The sequence below is a fragment of the Nomascus leucogenys genome, chromosome 7b, assembly GCF_006542625.1.
Source record: "Nomascus leucogenys isolate Asia chromosome 7b, Asia_NLE_v1, whole genome shotgun sequence".
Classification (NCBI taxonomy): Eukaryota; Metazoa; Chordata; class Mammalia; order Primates; family Hylobatidae; genus Nomascus; species Nomascus leucogenys.
This window is the reverse complement of record NC_044387.1, coordinates 85,808,817-85,830,941: the sequence shown is the minus strand read 5'-3', so window position 1 is coordinate 85,830,941 and position 22,125 is coordinate 85,808,817. Positions and strand designations below refer to the sequence as shown.

General features: G+C 38.2%; 1 protein-coding gene and 1 pseudogene across 1 annotated transcript in view; one reads left to right on the top strand and one right to left on the bottom strand.

Annotated features, from left to right (window-relative positions):
* CPE (carboxypeptidase E) overlaps nt 1-22,125 on the bottom strand; it is a 120,938-nt gene that overhangs the window by 76,666 nt on the left and 22,147 nt on the right. The gene's annotated exons all lie outside the window — the stretch shown is intronic.
* On the top strand, nt 16,031-19,176 carry LOC100603943 (annotated as a pseudogene).

Below are 22,125 nucleotides of genomic sequence, written 5' to 3'. Positions count from 1 at the left end.
CTGAATAAACTTCAAAAGTTTTCCCTGTTATTTTAAAACTTCTTAGATCTTTTCTTATGTTAATATGTACTTTGAATCCTCAAGGAGAGTATTTAGTACAATCTCCCAAGCTTATTTGCCCTTTTTTTAGTATTCTGAGAACAGCTTGCAGAATGCTGACCTAGACTAACTTCTTACAAAACTATTTTAAAAAACAGAAATAATTAATTAGGTTAAAAACAATACAATGGAAACAATAGAGGAAAAGGCATTAAAATGGAATGCTATGCACTATTAACATTAGTTAAAAATGGAAGAACATCATATAAAAGCACAAGCTATCAGATATGCCTTTCTGTTTATGTAATTTGTGTTCTAAATCAGGATATGATATTAAATAGCATTATAAGATGGATGAAAATGTGAGCACAGTGTTTAGCCTAAATCAAACTTTGGTAAGAATTCTGTAACTACAACTCCAATTGTCCTCTCCTGGGTGAAAAGGTATATACTATGTGAAGGTGGCAAGGGAACTTCAAGGTCCTTACTGTAAGAGCAAGAAGGATGCGGGGCTGTGAGGCAAATGTGAGGGATTTTTTGGACAACTTGGAGGAGAACAAGCAATTCATCAATCTAGGAATGAGCCCTATCTCTGTCAGTAAGACAGAAGACAAAAGTTACAAATGTCAAGTCCAGGAGGTGGAATAGAGGCAGAGGTTATTTGCTGACCAAACATAGAAGAGATACCAACTAAGATTTGGCTCCTTCTCTGCCCACAGGAGGACCAGGAGCTATGGCCAGGCTATGGCCAGGCATGTAGGTCCTAAAAGTATACCTTTCAATACATGTGTTGTTTTTAACTATAGAGCACAGCAACAAAGACTCCAAATCCGACTACAGAAGATGAAAAATTTACTACTGCACACTCAGTAGGTTTGTGTCTTGCTAATTGGATCAGCCTTAGGCAGTTAAAAGGAAGTAACTAATAATCAGGCAGAGTGTTAAGAAGTATAATTTTCCACTATAATGCAGGCCCAAATTGAGCTATTTCTCACGACATTAACAAATATGTAGATCGTAATGAAATTATTTCCTGAAGATAAATTACAACTCTAATTCTAAGTGTGATAAAAAATTATATAAAATAGAGAAGTACAGGCCAATTTTCTTTATGAATATACATATGAAAACCTAAGTAAAATGTCAGAAAATAGAAATGTATGTTTTAAAAATCTGCTCCAAAGTTTACTTTTAGTATCCTATAAATAAAAAATTATCTTAAATCAAAACGATGTTTAATAAAAACTAATTATTCCAAATGCTTAAAGTACCTAATCTGCAACTTCAGAAGAATGATTATTTGAATGTTTGAATATGCATATGAGCACAGAAGTGCCATTCCCATTAAAATCAGGGAAAAGACATACTATGTAACAGTATACTAGAAATTCTCAACTATTCAATTATGCATAGGAATAAATTACGATGTATAAACTTAAAAATATAAAGTACCAACACTGTATACAATTTATATAGTACACTCAGAAAAAAACAGAAAAAATAAACTACATATCACCTGTAAAATGGAGATGATAAAATAAAGAAATAAACAAACTGGACAGCCATTAAAATTCAGAGTTCAGCAAAAAGGCCAAAAACAAAATACTTATATGAAAAATAAATAGTTGTTTTACTCCAACAATAACAAGTTAAAAATATAATGAAGTAATTTATCCACAGTAGCAATAAAAATATTGTTTGCATAGGAATGACTACAATGAGAAGTATATCACCAATATTAATATAACTGCTATAATTTTCTGAGAAACAAACGTTATAAAATATTCACTTTTTTCAGATTTATACTTTGGTGCATTTTCACTCAGAATAAAAAAAGAGAATGTTTATTAAGTGATAACATGATATGAAGACCTTCTAGAAGACAAACTGGTGGGAATAACAAAGCAAAGAAAATAATTAAAGAGATAAAATCTAAGAATAAGGGTGAGGATAGCACTAGCCCTTTGAGATATTAAGACAGTCACACATAATAAGGCTACAAAAGTGAAAAAAAAATTAGGTGGGAAACAATTTATGTATGCATATATCCCAGAAATAAGCTATTATATATTTTATTTTCATATTTGATAAAAAGACATTCTAAATCTATGTTTAAAAATATTATCCAGTGAAAAAGTTTGGTTCAATTTGGCTAGCAACTTGCCAAAAATAGAGTTTAGATTTTTAACTACCACCATACAATAAAGGCTGGGTTGATTGGTTGGTTGATTGATTTTTGAAATGTTTGATGTAGTAGTTCCCAACTGGAGATTTGAATCAGATTCTCCTCTGGAGCTTTCCTCACATGCATGTTTGTGCCTGGGGACCACTCTTGGACAAGTGCAAAGGACAAGGAGTCTAATGGACAATGGCTTATGTAATCTAATGTGCAAAACCCCTTCTGCCATTGAAAGACACAGAATTGAGTTCAAATCCTGACTCTGCTATTAGGTGTGTGACTTTAGGAAACTGAAACTTGGTTTTGATGATCTTACATTTCTCCAATTATAAAATGAGAACGAAAAACAATAACTATTTTAAAATGTTATTTTGAGGATTAAATAAAATGACTTACATAAAGTACCTAGATTTCATGATTCTAATTCATTAAAAAATACACCGATACATGAGTTTGTTTCTCTGTCTGGAAAATCACATCTTTAAAAGTAAAACAAATTTTTATAATAAATTTAATTTTTTGCCTTCAGTTCTCAAGGGAAAAAGAGGAAGCATCACCACACACAGCTCCCAGCCTTTTACTTTACACGTCTAAACTTAAAATACAAAACTTAGTCTTGAGCAAGTGTGGTTAAAAATCTAAGAGAGAAACAACAAAAATAGAGAAGAATCCAACATATTCAGTTACTATTTCTTCTAAAGAAGGAGAATGAAGCATCTGATATTTCTTATGCATAATCAAAGACATATTCAGGCACATAGCAGAAATGCTTTAATGACCTAGAAAAGAGTTGTAAAAACCCTGGCTTATTTGATTCCTCAAGTTGCACACCACCAGAAGACCATGGAGTAAGTAGTACTGAATTAAAATTTAAGCACAGAAAACTAGGTCCCAAACTATCAAAAAATGATTCCCAATTCTAAATGTTCAACCACATCTATCTTAAAACATTTTTAATATTTTTTTCAAATACTCTCATACCATTCCAAATGATTAGTTTTCTCTGCTATATTTTCTCAACTTTCAAATTAAAATTCTTTGCTTTAAAGTTAACATTGTGATTTGTCATTTTCTATATCCCATTCCAAAAAAACTCCCTAATGGAAAAAAATGTTTAGTACAATCCTTCAGTTAGAAAATTATCATTGCTACCTTAGCAACCTATTAACATTCTTGGGAGAATTCTTTCTTACATCAAAAATGTGGAAAGAACAGATTTAGTACAAGTTCAACTGCTTTTATGCAAAACAAAACACGTTTTATAATTTTGGTCACAATCTCTAAGTAAACAAAACTTCTATTCTAATGGAATAACGCATCTCTCATTTCTATTATCCTGACACAAATACACACTTACTTAATATTCTGTTTCTGTGCTCTCACCCTTCCCTGTAATGCTAGCAAAGAGTTTTAATTTTCCCCAAAAACCTCAAACTACAGATGGATAATTTTATAGACTTTGTGATTTTTAGCACAATCACTCCTCACCGAACACTTCCTGTCACCATCTGCCTCTTTTAAGGCCAAATAGGACTTTTCTTGGCTTGTTTATTTTTCTCCACAATCTGTTGTCTGACATTTTTCTCACCACCTTCTGGCCTTCTGTATTTTTGGATAGCTGCTCCAATCTGCACTCTTCCCACTCTTGTGTCTCCTGATTTTTCCAATGGGTCTTGAATGTCAATCAGTGGGCTGTTCTCATTCACACAGAATGTGTTTGCTTTACCACTGGCTGGTGATATTTGCGTTTTAAACAACACCCTTATTAAATTCCTGAGTCCATTATTCTGAATAACTACCTACATTGGTGTCATCTGTCTTAGAATAAAGTCTTAGAGGACAAAAAACTCTCAGTCCCCCTGTCAGAATTCAATTCCAAGAGTACGACATGAATTTGATCTTGAGGTCCTTCACACGTTGCACTCAGTGAAATGTGCCCACACAGAACAAAAACAAAAACGTAAGTCAGACTTCGTTAATACTGAACAGAAAATGACTAATGGTTCTCAATTTTCTCATTCACTACAAATTATTTATTAAGTACCCACCATGTTCCAAGCATGATTCCAGGGGCTGGAGATTTAATGTTTTTTTTAAGACAGATAAAATATTAAAGTTGTAATAAAAGGAACTGAACTTAAGGCCCTAGACACTTTTGGATGAGTAAAATGGTGAGGCTTCACATTTATACTGATATGATCTAGTTAACTTACTGCTTTTTTCTACATTGCTTTCTCTGGGCTAAAATCATAGTTCTAAATGAAATGAATTTTCTACCATCAAAAAAGACTAAGCTAATGATAAAAAAAATACTGCCAATAAATATTTGTGGAATGAATGAATGGCTGCCAGTTCTACTGTTCGTAATTTTACAATCTTAAAGTCAATTAAACTCTCTGAGCCTATTTCTTCATCTGTAAAATAGAAGTATAATTCCTACTTCATTACATTGTTGAATGAAAAGAGATAATCTCTGTGAAGCCCAGGCTCTTAGAAACTGCTCTGTAATGAATAGCTCTGTCTCCAAGTCAAAGGCAATTCAATAATACCAAGGGAATTATATTTAACTTAGTCCAAATATTTTTATATGTCTACACTTGACTTCTAGGAAATTTACTCATTTTTTTAAAAGTCTAAACTAAGGAGAATTGGACAGTTTCCCAATTTTTATAACCATCAACATCCTATCTGCTGGCATTCCTCCACCCCACTCACCCATTCCTTCTTCCGCCCCCTAATCCATTCCATATTATTTTCTAGTCTACGAAAATGGCTCTTTCTTTCTGTCCCCTAAGCCCAGTGGCTTATTTGCATCTTTTGTAAATAAACCTGCCAGCTTTCTAAATAAAACCTAACCCCAGTCCTGCAAGATTACAGTGAAGAAAGCATCTCATAGGATAAAGAGAAGCTGAAGGTCAGAATTCCTTTTTTATCTGAATTCCATTCATTCATGGACTCATTCACACATTCGAAAATATTTTCTGAGTCCCCACTGTGTGCCAGGCACTGTCCAAGCTGATGAGAATACAGTGCTGACAGAGACAGAGAAGGTCCCTGGTGCCACTGAGCTTATGGCCTAACAGGATAAACAACTGCAAAACAGGTTGATGAGGAGGCATATGTGGGGCCACCACACTATCTAGGACAAACCTATATAACCCAGGCCGGGGGAATCAAGAAGGCGGAACCCCTACTGTGAAATCTAGTAATTGAGAAGAAGATAGCCAGGCAATGATGGGGAAGACCAGTCCAAGCAGAGGAAATGGCATGTGCAAAGCCTGGCATGAGCAGAGTTTGGGGACTCTGGAGATCAAGCCAGTCATGTTGAAGAGCCTAAATTGTCTACTGCATATTCTCCCTTTGATGATTTCTATTGTGTTACCCTAAAGCCTCCAGCACCCTTTTGTGTAAGTGCCTCGGCCTGCCATGAGCTACACTACTGGAAATTTAAAACAATATTTTGTGTCTCCCCTAGGGGCCAGAGCATTAAGGCGAGCAGTGCCCCCACCACTAGCTAGCCCAATAGTGGCAGTGGTCACCGCCCAGGGCCCCCAGAGGGGCAGGTGAATGAATGAAGGGTAGGCAGAGTCAGGGCCAGAGGATCGGTGAAGACCCTCCCAAGTGCCTTCTCCCGCCATCGCCAAGCTTAGAAGATCGGGTGTAACTTTATTAAGGAAGCCAGAAAGCTTCCCTACACCTTACTTCAGAGCAATGCCTTCGTCTCAGTTACTGTTAACGGTTGAGTTGGCGCAGGAGTAGGGAAGTAGCTGAGCTGGCAGGGGAGTGCAGGCGGGAAGATTCCTTGTGTAGTCTGGGCCTTAAGTTTTAAGAAAAACGTTAACGCCATGCCTAGAACTGCAGAACCCAAGGCCAGCTTCTAATTCCCGGTTTTACATTTAGTGTTTACCTCTGGGGGATCTAGATCCTAAAGAAAACTAACTAAACAAACAAAAAAATCTGTGTCATTCTTGGACTGAACACAAAAACATACATTCATTCTCCCATGTTACCTAAAAAGAAGACACAGGACTTCTATATATGTGACAAATATATATATGCACTATACCTGTGTACTACACAAATATGTATTATATGTATGTATGTAATATATATATTATATATATTATATATATACTGTATATACTATATTTTTTTTTTTTTTATTTTTATTTATTACTATATATGTACTAGACAAACAAATATATGCTATATATGTGACAAATATAACACGTAACACATCACTATAGAAATGTATTTGTATTAATTTTGATCTGTATATTTCTACATCATTTAAATTATACACTTGAGCTACGAAATAATTAGGTGAATAGGTGAAATAATTAGAGAATAAAAGGGAGACATGGAATATATAATAAATGTTTACCAAAAAGCTTTTACTCATAGTGAAAATTTAAGTATTAGTCATTATTAATTGTCCCGAAGCATACTTTAAAGGAAAATAATACTAAGAAAATATTAAAGATTGTGGTGACAGCTCCTCTGAGCAGGAGGAGCTGCTTTCATTTTGCTGTATTTAATCCAAATGATAAAGGAATTTAATAAAATTACCCTCTAGGTAGCAGTAGTTTTAAAAAATAATCCAAATCCATTCTGACACAATTAGCTCTCCAGAGAATAACAGTAGATCCTACAAATGACAGAGGAAGAAACTCGTCTGCTGCCCCCATATAGAGAAGAATAGATTAACTCACTGCCATGTAATCCTGTAAAGATCATTTTCCAAAGGTTTTTCCACCAATCAGAAGGTCAGTGATCTAGAGATATTTTGGGGACCAGCCCTATTAACATTTTCATTAATTATATCTATCTATGATTTGTCAGTAGCAAGGCTAAGGAGGAGATAAATTAAAGATTCAAAACCAATGCCTTGTTCAAACATATTCATTTGGAATTAATTTGTAATAATGAGGTGATTATGAGAAAACTCATTCATCCAGTGCTAATTATATTTTGTTTTTAAAAAAAAAATGGCTGTTTTTTTCCAATCTGGCATTTTGTAATGTCACTAAAGTTCACTTCAAAATGCAAATATATCCTAAGACAATAACCAGCTGCCCCTGCAGTCATGTGAGGTGGTACTTTTCAAGCTCAATTTGGTTTCTGGATGCATTCCTCTAAATTATTTTATATACACACTGTAAATAAGTACATATGTGTATATATGTAAATATATGTGTGTGTGTGTGTGTGTGTGTATTACTTTATCTCTATATCTATATTATCCAGGATACTTTGGCTCAACATTTCTTAAGTCAAATTTTATAGACCAGTCAATATTCATCAAACTACCTTAAAGATGGAGCCAAGTGGCCTACAAGAGAATACTGCTAAGGCTGTTAACACATGTAATTTATGCAAGAGAATATTCCAAGCTTCCTGACTGCATCACTCTTTTAACTTTTTCTTACATTAGAAACTACACTTAGAATCATAACAAATTTCATTTTTCAAACGTTTGACTTTAAGGTGTGTACAAGTATACTACGATTCTATAAACTTACTCTTCTTTAAAGCAGATCATCCTATTCATCATAAGATTATTAAAAATGTATACCTTCGCTTTTATTTGCCATAAAAAAAGCTTTCTTTGGAATAGAATCGATTTTTATCCAAAGATGCAGAACTGTTTTCAAGATAAATCCAATCTGATCAATTTGACAGATTAAGACTCTCTTCAATAGTAATTCCTCAAATTATTTAAATAATTTATGAAACAGTAAAGGCTTAAAATATGAATTACATAGCCTTAAAAGTTCTAGATCCTTCATGGATTTTATTTTTGGTTTATTATTGCAGGAAAATACATATAAATCTTTTGAGAAAAATAACAAAACCAAGACTTTTTTTCCCAATATGCTATACGCGAGCTCAGTAAATGTTTCAAAGTGAACTATTTTTCTTGTCCATATCAAAATAGAATACTCCTCAAATGCTATTAATAATTTAACTTAGAATAGAATCATAAATATGCATGAATGGAAGATCACTTCCTGTATCCCCATGCTCAGAAGACCTTTGACTAAGCATTTCCAGAAAGATAAACAGCTGCCCAATTTCCAGGTATCTCCAGGCACGTCGATGCCAGAGGCTCTGAGAAAAAGAAAAGGCTTACATGACATCTTCTGTGACCTCTTGAGCTATGTTGGTTGTCCCCTCCTCTGTGTTCCTGTTCATGCCTGTAACATAACTCCTAGCATGTCCCTTAATTATCTATTTACACATCAATTTCTCACACGAAAGTTTCCAAAGCATTTTAGTGATCCTTGCTTTTTATTTAAGAAAGTAAGCTCAGAAAAGTTAAGTAACTTGCTTAAAGCCTCAAGGTAGTACCTGATAAAGCCAGGATTCAACTAAGAGCTATGAGTCCAAAGCCCCTCGAATTCTCCATCATACTATGTTTCTGCCTCAAATGTGGCATCACTCCTAATGAAGCTGGTGTTCAAAACACGCCTGCTAATTGGTTACATGTACGAATGCCTTACATGTACATGTTCTGGGTCACCATGCTGGGTCCTGGAGAGAATTGTGTGAACAAGATTCCCGTTCTCTATTCCCCAATTCTTCGCTTCAGACCCAGCATCACATGGTTTCCAGACCCATGGACTCAGGGAAAGTGGAGGTGGACATGCAATTACAACACACTGTAGAGACATGGCATAAAGGTACAGATTAAAAGAAGGGACAAGAATAGCCAGTTAAAAAGGTAGAGGAAGAGGGAAGAAGGGAAGAAAAGAATGTTGAGGCCAGGGAACCGGCATATACAACATGTGAGAGACAAGAAAGAGCATGTTTTGTTAAAATGAGAAAAGCCCTGTAGAGCTAGGGCTCAGAGAGTGCAAGTGTGACGCTGCAGAGGTGTGCAGGGACCCAGCCAGAAGAATCTCAAGCGCATGCGAAGAAGTCTGGGTTTGATCCTAGGTGTAACAGTGAGCCACTGCAGGGAGTTAAGCAGAGGAACAATACAGACTTTCTGTTTGAGAAAAATCACTGGTTATAATGGTGCAAAAAGAAATGGAGTACATGGCTGATTAGAGGCTGGGAAGCCAATGACTGAAGCACTGAAGAGGTGAAGATGATGACTCTAGAACTTCTTCCTGGTATACGAATTTAAATAGATCACTGTTTAATTTTTAAACATGCTCATATTTTTTAAATGTGAAGAAACATACCTTTCCCACCTCCCTCAGAGGGTTGTTTTTAGGATAAAGTGCACAGTGGCAATGCTGCCTGCCTGAGACAGGACTGGGTGGTGCTAAGAGCACAGGCTCTGGAATGAGAGTCTGGATTTCAAACGTTACTCCCCCATTCCTGACTATGAAAACTCTGAGCAAGTAACACAACTCCTCTGTGCCTCAGTTTCCTAATCTGTAAAATAGAGGTAATAATGGTAACTGATTCATAGGTTTTATTGAGAGGACTTAATAAAATAATGCCTGTTTTATTTACTGCCTTATTTCCAGCATCTAGAATTTTTCCTGGTATGTAGTAATTGCTTTCTAATGTTAGTATTTATTTGAAAATTATAAAGGATTATGTAATTGTAAGGTGTCAACATAACTAAAAAAGGTATTTACTGTCTATAATTTTCTGACCACCAAAAAAAAATCGTATTTTTAAAAATCCACAATCTCTCAAGAACACATCTGTTCTTATAAACATAAAGGTAAGTTTGCAACTTTCTCTTTTGTTTCTTCCTCAACTTTTCCATGATGTGCTTTATCCTTTCAAACAAAATCTCTTCTGTTTAACACATTTGTAAACCCCAACTTTCAGGCTGGCTGGGGCCCAAATGCCTTCTAAAAATCACTGAATCCTGCTCTGCCTATAGACAGAGGCTGTTCCAGTGTACAAGTTGTTGATATATTTGAAAGACCAAAATAGTTACCAATGATTAGAAAAATTATGGTTCTTTCGTGGAAGGAAAGCACTGTCATTTTAAAGAGATGGTTTCCTCCTCCTTGGAGGAATGTGGAGACTCTCTGGCCCCCACTACCCTTCTTCCCATTCCTTCCAGTAAAAGTTTTTCACCTCCATCACCAGCCGCAGGTATAGTGCTTCAATGGGTAGAACCAGAATCCACTAAACTACTTACCACACACAGTAACAAGAGCACACTTTTCACTTTGAATTTTTATAATTTTTTTATTGCATTAATCATTTGATCAGATAAACCAGATCTGTTTGCCATGTGCCCTACATTCCACAGGTATTGAGGTCTCCATGAGAAAACCCCCTCAAGCGCATCACAAGGTTTCCATGTGAGCTATGACAAATTAGAAATCAACTGGCCATACTCAAAAAGGAGGCAAAGCTGGTTTCCGTCTTTATTCAATGGAGAGTGAAAAGGAGAAGCAGCATTCAGTGATAAAGGCTATTCCTGGCCAATTATTTAGCAACTGGTATGACACTGATTTACCAACTGTGTAGAATGTCAAGTGTACCTACCACGTGGTAACTGTGAGCTCTGTAGAATGACATAAACTAAATAAAAGAAGGGATCAGGGAAGGAGGAAGGGCAAAAAGTAGGAGGGAGAAAGAAAGGAAGAGGGATAAAGGGAAGGAGGATTGAAAAAGAAAAAGTTGTATAGTTTAGTTTGACCAAAGGTCAATTTTTAAATAAACAAGTACTAATAGCACCTCTCTTAGGCGACTAAAAAAACTCCCTTTCCAACAATGTCTTTTTGTTTTAATTAATAATTTCTTTCCACAGAGGAGAAAAAAAGGAAAAAAATATTCCCTCTGGAGAGGAGAAAGAGGCCAACTCTCAGAAACAATGATCTACATTTTTATCTTAAGTCATACTGTGCTCAAGATCCTCTAGGTAATTTTGAAATAATCACTTCCCTATTGCCTTTAGCATTGGAAAGACTATGTAAATGTCCTCCATTCAGCATGCTCTCTGGTCTTGGATTTATCTACTAATATAGTCGTGAAATTACCTTTGACATCCCCTGAAACCCAGCTTTCTGCTAGACTGTGATCCTTTATCCTCAGATCCTGAAACATCCATAGAAAGAGAACTCCAAAGTGCAAGTGCACACACACAAACACAAACACACACACACACACACACACAGTCTTTCTGCCTTCCTAAATCTAAAAGGTATAGTAACACCATAAATTAAAAGAAAAGAAAATAAATTTTCAGCAAAATTTTCTCATCCTCTAATATCAGGTTTCAGTTAGACATTAATATTTAAAATATCTTCTAATACATTATTCTACCTTCCATTTGAGGAAAGGAGCAAATGTAAACATAGATACGGTCCCCTCCCTTTTGTAACCTTTCTTTTCTTTCCATTTTTTAATAGCTGCAAACTTATAGGATTTCTGCCTCTTAAATCAAGTATTACTAAATTTCTATTTCAGCACCTTCTGGGATGACAAGATTCCAAATATGTAATAAAAATAAATTGCCATTAATAGCTAGGTCTTTGGCAGAGTTACTGGCCTGTTTTGTTTACTTACCCAGTGCCGGTGTGATTTTCTGCTTTGGGCACAGCTGTGAACAAGACTATTAATAATCAGGCTGCATCAAAAAGGAGTCAGTTCATAGTTCTGTAACTCAATGATTTTTTTAACCTTTTATAAATTGAAGTTGTTCACATAGTTCAAGACTGACCTATTAAAATCTCTGATTTTTTCAGGAAACAACAGGTGCTGGAGAGGATGTGGAGAAATAGGAACACTTTTACACTGTTGGTGGGACTGTAAACTAGTTCAACCATTGTGGAAGTCAGTGTGGCGATTCCTCAGGGATCTCGAACTAGAAATACCATTTGACCCAGCCATCCCATTACTGGGTATATACCCAAAGGACTATAAATCATGCTGCTATAAAGACACATGCACACGTATGTTTATTGCGGCACTATTCACAATAGCAAAGAGTTGGAACCAACCCAAATGTCCAACAACGATAGACTGGATTAAGAAAATGTGGCACATATACACCATGGAATACTATGCAGCCATAAAAAATGATGAGTTCGTGTCCTTTGTAGGGACATGGATGAAACTGGAAAACATCATTCTCAGTAAACTATCGCAAGGACAAAAAACCAAACACCGCATGTTCTCACTCATAGGTGGGAATTGAACAATGAGAACTCATGGACACAGGAAGGGGAACATCACACTCCGGGGACTGTTGTGGGGTGGGGGGAGGGGGGAGGGACAGCATTAGGAGATACACCTAATGCTAAATGACGAGTTAATGGGTGCAGGAAATCAACATGGCACATGGATACATATGTAACAAACCTGCACATTGTGCACATGTACCCTAAAACCCTAAAGTATAATAAAAAAAAAATAAATAAAAAAAAAATAAAATCTCTGATTTTTTTTTTTTTTTTTTTTTTTTTACAGAGTCTCCCTCTGTCAGGTTACAGGGCAATGGCCTGATCTTGGCTCACTGCAAACTCTGCCTCCCAGGTTCAATCAATTCTCCTGCCTCAGCCTCCTGAGTAGCTGGGACTACAGGCACCGACCACCACACCCAGCTAATTTTTGTATTTTTAGTAAAGAAAGGGGTTTCACCATGTTGGCCAGGCTGGTCTCGAACTCTTGACCTCAGGTGATCCACCCGCCTCGGCCTCCCAAAGTGCTGGGATTACAGGCGTGAGCCACTGCACCTGGCCTCTGTTTTTTTGTTGTTTGTTTGTGTTTTTTGGTTTTTTTAAAAAAAAAACCTGTGTGGTTTATGAATAAAACTACCTTAGAAAGAGGGCAACTAGCACACGATCCTGAGAGCCTGTAAACCCCATTAACACTAGGCCTGCAAGGAAATTTTACCGAATTCAACAATATGAAGGGTCCTCCTGAACGATCACAAAGTAAGTATAAATATAGTATAAAATAATCTAATAAAGACTGGCTCATCCTAGTTTGTTCCAGGATAAGATCACCACAGTATTTCACAGTTTCTTAGGAAAGCATTGATATACTGCCATTATTGATATTTTCTTTATCAAGATTTCATTTGTACACTGAAAGACTCAGAGTCAAAAAAAAAAGTCACCAAATTAAATCCACTATTTATTTTAGTCCCTCACATAAGTGGCATCGATTCACTGAACCTGACTGTGGGATATAAGCATGGGTGGAGAACGGGTGCGGTGGCTCAGCCTGTAATCCCAGCACTTCGGGAGTCTGAGGCGGGTGGATCACTTGAGGCCAGGAGTTTGAGACGAGCCAGGCCAACATGGCAAAACCCTGTCTCTACTAAAAATACAAAAATTAGCCAGGCATGGTAGCACGCACCTATAATCCTAGCTATTTGGGGAGGCTGAGACACAAGAATCACTTGAATCCTGGAGACAGAGGTTGCAGTGAGCCGAGATCACACCATTGCACTCCAGCCTGGGCAACACAGGGAGACTGCATGGGTGAAAAATTTTAACCAGCCTCACTCCCATTACTTTCCTGTATTCAGTGTCATAATCTGACACTTAAGTGCTCTCTCTGCATTTCCCACGTCAACCATTCCGGAACCACCACCCACTCCACCATATACTTGCTTATATGCTCAAGAGCTTAGCTGCTCTAAGCATACTTGTGACCAAACAAATGTAAGAAGAGACAGTTGCTGTCTGATTTCACCAGGTGGAGGTAAATCTTTGAGATTATCCATAAACCAATCCATTCCATAATGTCTCCTGCAGAAACTTTTTTCAATATTCTAATCAGAATTACTGTTTTCTTCCTCTATGCACACTTAGCCCTTTGTCACTACTATTGACTTTATATTATTCTCTCTGTGTCTCCCTCCACCCCAACTGAAGGCTCTTCGAGCATCAGGATACACAGGGGAACCATCACAGTGCATTACAATGGGTCTCAAAGTGTGGCCTCTGAACCAGTGGCATCAGAATCCCTGGGAACTTGTCGGAAAAGCAAAATTTCAGGCCCTACCTCAGACCTACTGAATCAAACTCTGGGGGTGGGACCTCAGCAACCAGTGTTTTAACAAGCCCTCCAGGTGATCCTGACGCAGGCTCAAAATTGAGAACCACTGGTATATTGAAATAAGTATGGGTTTTGGAAGCAGATAATCTAAGGCTTTCAAATTCCTACTGTGCCCCTTATTAGCCAATGATATTAATCAAGTTGTTTGCTATCTTTGAGTTGCCTCTACTCACTTATGAAATTCATGACTTGTGGAAATATGCTGAGGGGTGGATTTTTTTTTTAATAACAGTCTTTTCAATGAATTGTGCTGGGACAATGGGATATCCACCTGCAAAAGAAGGAAAGTGGACCCTCTACCTATCCGATAAAAAAGTTAACTCAAAATGGATCAAGATTTAAATGTGAGAGTTAAAGCTGTAACACTCTTAGAAGAAAACGTAGGTGTAAATCTTTGTGACCTTAGATTAGGCAATGGTTTTTTAGATATGATGCAAAGAGCACAAGAAACACAAGAAAAAATACATAAATTGGACCACATCAAAATGTAAAACTTCTGTACTTGAAAGGACACTATCAAGAAAGTAAGAAGACAACAAACAGAAGGGGAGAACATTTTTGCAAATCGTATATCTGATAAGGGACTTGGTTCCAGGATACATAGGGAGCTCTCACAACTCAACAATAATAAGATAAATTGCCCATTTCAAAATGAACAGACAGCCCCAGGTGCAGTGCCACATGCCTGTTGTCTCAGCTAATTGGGAGGCTGAGGTGAGAGGATCCCGGGAGCCCAGGAGTTTGAGACACAGCGGAACTCTGTCTCTTAAAAAAAAAAAAAAAAAAAAAAGTTGGGTTGGGTGCAGTGGCTCATGCCTGTAATCCCAACATTTTGGGAGGCCGAGGCGCGTGGATCACCTGAGGTCAGGAGTTCAAGACCAGCCTGGCCAACATGGCAAAACCCTGTCTCTACTAAAAAATAAAAAAATAAAAAAATAAAAAATTAGCCAGGCATGATGGTGGGTGACTGTAATCCCAGCTACTCAGGAGGCTGAGGCAGGAGAATTGCTTGAACCCAGGAGGTGGAGGTTGCAGTGAGCCAAGATCACACCACTGCACTCCAGCCTGGGCAACAGAGTGAGACTCCATCTCAAAAAAAAAAAAGAGAAAAAATTGAAGCCCGGCATGATGCTTGTAACCCCAGGAATCCACTTGAGTTACTTGGGAGGCTGAAGTGGGAGAAACCCTTGAGCCTAGGAATTTGAGACCAGCCTGGGCAACATAGCCGGACCCCATCTCAAAAAAAAACAAAAAAGAATGGAAGTTTCTCCGAAGAAGATATACATATGGTCAATAAGCACGTGAAAAGATGCTTAATGTCATTAGCCATCAGGGAAATGCAAATCAAAACAACATTAAAATATCACTTCACACCCAGTAGAATGGCTATAATCAAAACGACAGCAAAAAACAAGTTGGCGAGGATATAGAGAAATTGGAACCTTTGTACACTGCCGATGGGAATGTAAATGGTGCAGTCATTTTGGAAAACAGTCTGGCAGTTCCTGAAAATGTTCAACAAAGAACTGCAATATGACCCAGCAATTCCACTGCTAGGTTCATATCTAAAAGAAATAAAAACACACATCCACGCAAAAACTTGCACATGAGTGCCACAGCAGCAGCCTTGTTCATGATAGACAAAAAATTGAAACAACCCAGATGTCTATCAACTGATGAGTGGAAAAACAAAATATGGTAAATCCACATAATGGAGTACTAATACATGCTACAACATGGGTGAACCTTGAAAACATTATGCTAAGTTAAAGGAGCCACAAAAGACCACATATTGCACAATTTGATTTATTTGAAATGTCTAGAATAAGCAAATCTATAGACACAAAAAGTAGATTAGTCTGGTTGCCTAGAGTTGTTGGAGCAGGATTGGGAGGAATTGGGAAAATGAGGAATAACTGCTAATGGGTATGGGGTTCTTTTTGAGGTGATGATATAAATGTTCTAAAATTGTGGTGATGGCTGCATAACACTGTGGATATACTATAAACCATTGAATTTTACTTTTAATTGTGTGAACTATTTGGTATGTGAATTCTATCTCAATAAAGCTGCAACAAAGTAATAATGACCACAAAGATTTTCAGCCATTAAATATTAAAATATTTAATAAAAGAGGCAAGTTTTAGGAGGGAGCTTAAGAACAGTACAATTCTGAAATCTGAGGGAAAAACTGTGAAGTCAGTTCATTTGTATTCTCCTTGGTTATAATACATCAAAAAAGCTCATACAAAAGATAAGAATGAAATTAAAGAGAAGTGCTCTCCACTGCTGTTCTCTTCAGCTCAACATGGTGGCTTACTGGGCGATTGGCAGTCTCAGCCGCTTCTCTGCCTTCAGAATCCTCCGCTCCCAAGGTTATATATGCTGCAATTTTACAGGGTCCTTTGCTTTGCTGACCAGAACCCATATTAACTATGGAGTCAAAGGGGATGTGGTAGTTATTTAAATTAACTCTCCCCATTCAAAGATAAATACACTGAATAAACAAACAGCTGCATTCAGAGTTCATGGAAGTTATGAATGAAATCTGGGCTAGTGATCAAATCAGAAGTGCCATCCTTATCTCATCAAAGCCAGGCTGCTTTATTGTAGGTGCTGATATCAACATGTTAGCCACTTGCAAGACTCCTCAAGAAGTAACACAGATACCACAAGAAGCACAGAGAACATTTGAGAAACTCGAAAAGTCCACAAAGCCTGTTGTGATGCTATCAGTGGATCCTGCCATTTTATGCCAATACAGAATAGCAACAAAAGACAGAAAAACAGTATTCGGTGCTCCTGAAGTCTTGCTGGGGATCTTACCAGGAGCAGGAGGGACACAAAGGCTGCCCAAAATGGTGGGTGTGCCTGCTGCTTTTGACATGATGCTGGCTGGTAGAAACATTCGTGCAGACAGGGCAAGGAAAATGGGACTGGTTGACCAATTGGTGGAATCTCTGGGACCAGGACTAAAACTTCCAGAAGAATGGACAATCAAATACCTAGAAGAAGTCACAATTACTTTCCCAAAGGACTAGCTGATAAGAAGATCTCTCCACAGAGAGACAAGGGATTGGTGGAAAAATTAACAGGGTATGCCATGACTATTCCATTTGTCAGGCAACAGATTTACAAAAAAGTGGAAGAAAAAGTGTGAAAGCGGACTAAAGGGCTTTATCCCACACCTCTGAAAATAACTGATGTGGTAAAGACTGGAATTGAGCAAGGGAGTGATGCTGGTTATCTCTCTGAATTTCAGAAATTTGGAGAGCTTGCAATGACCAAAGAATCAAAGGCCTTGATGGGACTCTACCAGGGTCAGGTCCTGTGCAAGAAGAATACATCTGGAGCTCCACAGAAGGATGTTAAGCATTTGGCTATTCCTGGTGCAGGGATGATGGGAGCAGGCATTGCCCAAGTCTCCGTGGATAAGGGGCGAAAGACTATACTTAAAGATGCCACACTCACTGGGCTAGGCCGAGGACAGCAACAAGTGTTCAAAGGATTGAATGATAAAGTAAAGAACAAAGCTCTAACATCATTTGAAAGGGATTCCATCTTCAGCAACTTGACTGGGAAGCTTGATTACCAAGGTTTTGAAAGACAGACATGGTGATGGATGCTGTGTTCGAGGACCTTAGTTTTAAGCACAGAGTGCTAAAGGAAGTAGAAGCAGTGATTCCAGATCACTGTGTCTTTGCCAGTAACACATCTCCTCTCCCAATAAGTGAAATCGCTGCTGTCAGCAAAAGACCTGAGAAGGTGATTGGCAGGCACTACTTCTCTCCCGCAGACAAGACGCAGCTGCTGGAGATGATCACAACCGAGAAGACTTCCAAAGACACCAGTGCTTCAGCTGTAGCAGTCGGTCTCAAGCAGGGAAAGGTCATCATTGTGGTTAAGGATGGACCTGGCTTCTATACCACCAGGTGTCTTGCACCCATGATGTCTGAAGTCATCTGAATCCTCCAGGAAAGAGTTGACCTGAAGAAGCTGGATTCCCTGACCACAAGCCTTGGCTTTCCTGTGGGTGCCGCCACACTGGTGGATGAAGTTGGTGTGGATGTAGCGAAACATGTGGCGGAAGATCTGGGCAAAGCCTTTGGGGAGCAGTTTGGAGGTGGAAACCCAGAACTGCTGACACAGATGGTGTCCAAGGGCTTCCTAGGTCGCAAGTCTGGGAAGGGCTTTTCCATCTATCAGGAGAGTGTGAAGAGTAAGAATTTGAATTCTGACATGGATAGTATTTTAGCAAGTCTGAAGATGCCTCCTAAGTCTGAAGTCTCCTCAGATGAAGACATCCAGTTCCGCCTGGTGACAAGATTTGTGAATGAGGCAGTCACGTGCCTGCAAGAGGGGATCTTGGCCACACCTACAGAGCAAGACATTGGAGCCATCTTCGGGCTCAGCTTCCCACCTTGTCCTGGAGAGCCTTTCTGCTTTGCGGATCTGTATGAAGCCCAGAAGATAGTGGACCGGCTCAAGAAGTATGAGGCTGCCTATGGAAAAAAGTTCACCCCAAGCCAGCTGCTAGCTGACCACGCTAACAGCCCTAACAAGAAGTTTTACCAGTGAGCAGGCCTCATGCCTCACTCAGTCAGTGCACTAACCCCAGCTGCCGGCAGTGCTGGTTCTCCAACAGAGTGGCGTCTAGATTTATCAGAGTAACGAGAAGGAAGACAAACTCCGGCATTGGGTTTGCTCCCTGATTAAAGTGCCTTCAGCCAAGATCATCTCTCCCTCCTGGTGAAGTCTGACTGTGAATTATAGAGTTTGCACTATTGGAAGGTGGAACCCACTGTGCTCATTGTATAAGCCCTGAGGCCTAGAGTGGCAGCCAGGAGCCATCTGGAGCCATCTCTTTGCCTGTTCCTCTCAGGAGGCCAGGGTGGCCAGGGTTGGTGAGGGCAATTCTGCACCCAGACAAACACATAACAATAAAAACCAAACTCTGTAAAAAAAAAAAAAAAAAAAAAAAAAAAAAAAAAAAAAAGAATGAAATTAAAAACATGAATTACAAGAGGCTTTCAACATCCTCTTTTCATGTTGTTAGCAAGCCAGAAAACACATTCCCCATGGCATATGTTACAATTTAAATTTCATTCAACAATTAAATCATTGTCACATTAATAGTGGTAGTAGGATTTTAGAGATGGGGCCCCAATGATGAGTTATTCCAACTTCCAGATTTTACAAAAATAGACTGCTCTAACATTTTCCATACCACTCCACACTGCTTCCCCATCAGTATGCAGACATTAGTTTTTACTTAATGCAATTCTAATAAACTGTTTTCTGGAACATGTGTTTCATGGCCTCAAGAATATGATTTTTTTTTAAATTTCTTACACTGTTTTCTTTTCACATTTAGTTGACATGAACCTTTCTTTGTTTCAATGACAGGTGGTGATGGTTTCCTTTGTGATACACACATCATAAAACAGTCGCCTTCAGCTTTTGTTTTTTAATAGCTTGCTTACATAAGTTTTACAGAGCTATGAAAGAATCAAATAGCAATCAAAATATTCTTCACAATCACCGTTAATTTCTAGTTGATTCCCCGTGTTAACTTTTTCAATCTGAGTTCAAATTTGGTGTGCCTGCATTTTAGTTCAGGACCAGATATTTCCCAGTGTTCGATTGTTTCAAATCCAGAAAAACGGAAGAAGAGTCTGGCATTTTACATTCCAGATTTCAAAACAACAATCTATTTCCAAAGAAAAAATATCTTAAAAATATTTTTTAAAAACAAAGGTAGTTTTCTCATTTCTGTTTTTCCACTTGCCACATTCTTCAGGTTTTCGTATTGACTCCTCTTCAGGGGAGAGTAAATCTTTTTGTGACATATTTGCAGGTGTATATTTTAATTTACATGGTGCATTAGGCCATTCTTGAATTACTATAAAGAAATACCGGGGACTGAGTAATTTATAAAGAAAAGAAGTTTAATTGGCTCACGGTTCTGCAGGCTGTACAAGCATGGTGCTGGCATCTACGCGGCTTCTAGGGAGGGCTCAGGGAGCTCTCACTCATGGTAGAAGCGGGAGCATGCACATCACATGGAGAGAAAGGGAGTAAGGCGGGGGAGGTACCATACACTTAATCAGATCTCGCGAGAACTCACACCAGGAGATGGTGTCAAGTCATTCAAGAGGAATCTGCCCCCAAGATCCAAACACCTCCCAACAGGCTCCATCTCCAACACTGGGCATTACATTTCAACATGAGATTTGGTCAGGGACAGATATCCAAACTGTATCACATGATGTCATGTAACAGGCCAGAATCACTAGAAACACCAACATCCTTTAATACTGAAGTATGCATCTCAATAATTCTATGTAACTATGAGAATAATAAAGGTTACAAATGGGACCAGTCATTTATGAAATTCTTTCAAAGATCTGAAGAGGTAAATGATCATCTAAGCAAACTCTGAGAGAATCAGGCTGAAAATGTTGGCCACTATTATTATTAGCACATTTTCCTGCTCTTTCACAAATAAATAGGTACAAAACAGTAGTGGCTTCTTGATCCATAAAGAAGCTTTATTACATTTTTATTAAATATATCTTTTTGATGGAAATATTTCACAACCTTCTCAAGAAAGAACTGATATAAAAAATAAAATAATCTGTCCATTTATCATGTTTCCCTAATTATCCTTTCCTCTTCATTCTATTGTCACCACACCCTTCCAGGTCCTCATCAAATCATGCCAGTATTACTCTATCAGCCTTTTGCCCGGCCTCCCAGCCCCTACTTTAAACACACATCTGGCTTAATATTAAAATAACTAATTTTGCTACAACACCACTTTCCGCAGAATCATTCTATGCTTACAAGACTGCAGAAGCCCCCGTAACCCACCATTGTGTCTAAATTCCTCTGTCCAGCTTCCAGGGCCTCACATATTGTGGCATCACTCAATCTTTCCAAAAGTATTTCATGTTCCCCCACACATAAACCCTCCTCCACTCAGGAAGGCAGATGTTCCACAAGACAAGAAATAATGGGAGGAGAATACAGTTTGGGAAATAATAATAATTTCTATTATTCATTAAGTGTATATTGTGTGCCATGAATTGTGCTTAGCACATTACATGTGCTATTTCATTTTACCTGCACATAAACCTTACGTGACAGGTTTCATGATTTTACAGAGTGGAAGCTGAGCCACATAGAGACTTTCTTCTTTAAGGCCATTAAGCTATTAAATGGCAGACCTGGCAGCCTTATGTCTCACTCCAATGCTCAAGTTCTTGTCCATATGTTGAGTATCACTTATAGTAAAAGTGCACTAGGCAGGTGGATGTGCAAATCTGAAGCTCGGGGGGAGAAACAAGGGTTATATTTTTCCATCACTGGCTTCTAGTTAACTGCACCTGTTGTTATGAGTGAGCTTGTCTACGGAAAATGTGTGTAATGAAGAGAAGAAACCAAGAACAGAACTCTAAGCAATGACACCACTTACAGGGTGGACAGAAGAGAAGGCTGCAGAAAAGACTGAGAAGGTGTCAGGAGAACCAGAAGAGTTATCCAGTACAAATCAAAGAAGTGGGATTTCAAGTCACACTAAAGGGGAGTAGTCAGCTGTGTAAAGAAAAAAAAAAATCAAATAAGGTCAAGTAAGATAAAGATTGAAAACTGCTCATTAGAACTGGTGGTTAAGAGCTGGGATAACTCATAATTTATCATCCAAACTAGCACAGTTTTGAGGGTGACAGAGGGCTCTATTAACAAAAATACCCCAGGAACACTGAATATGGTGGAAACCAAGACATAAGGTCACCCTATTAAGAAGTCAGTAGTGGCCCTTTGTGAGAACCATATGAAGAGAGTAATGCAGTGACTGCCACAATGATATGAGTTCAGGAATGAATGTGTGTTGAAAATAGTATGTAATCTTTCAG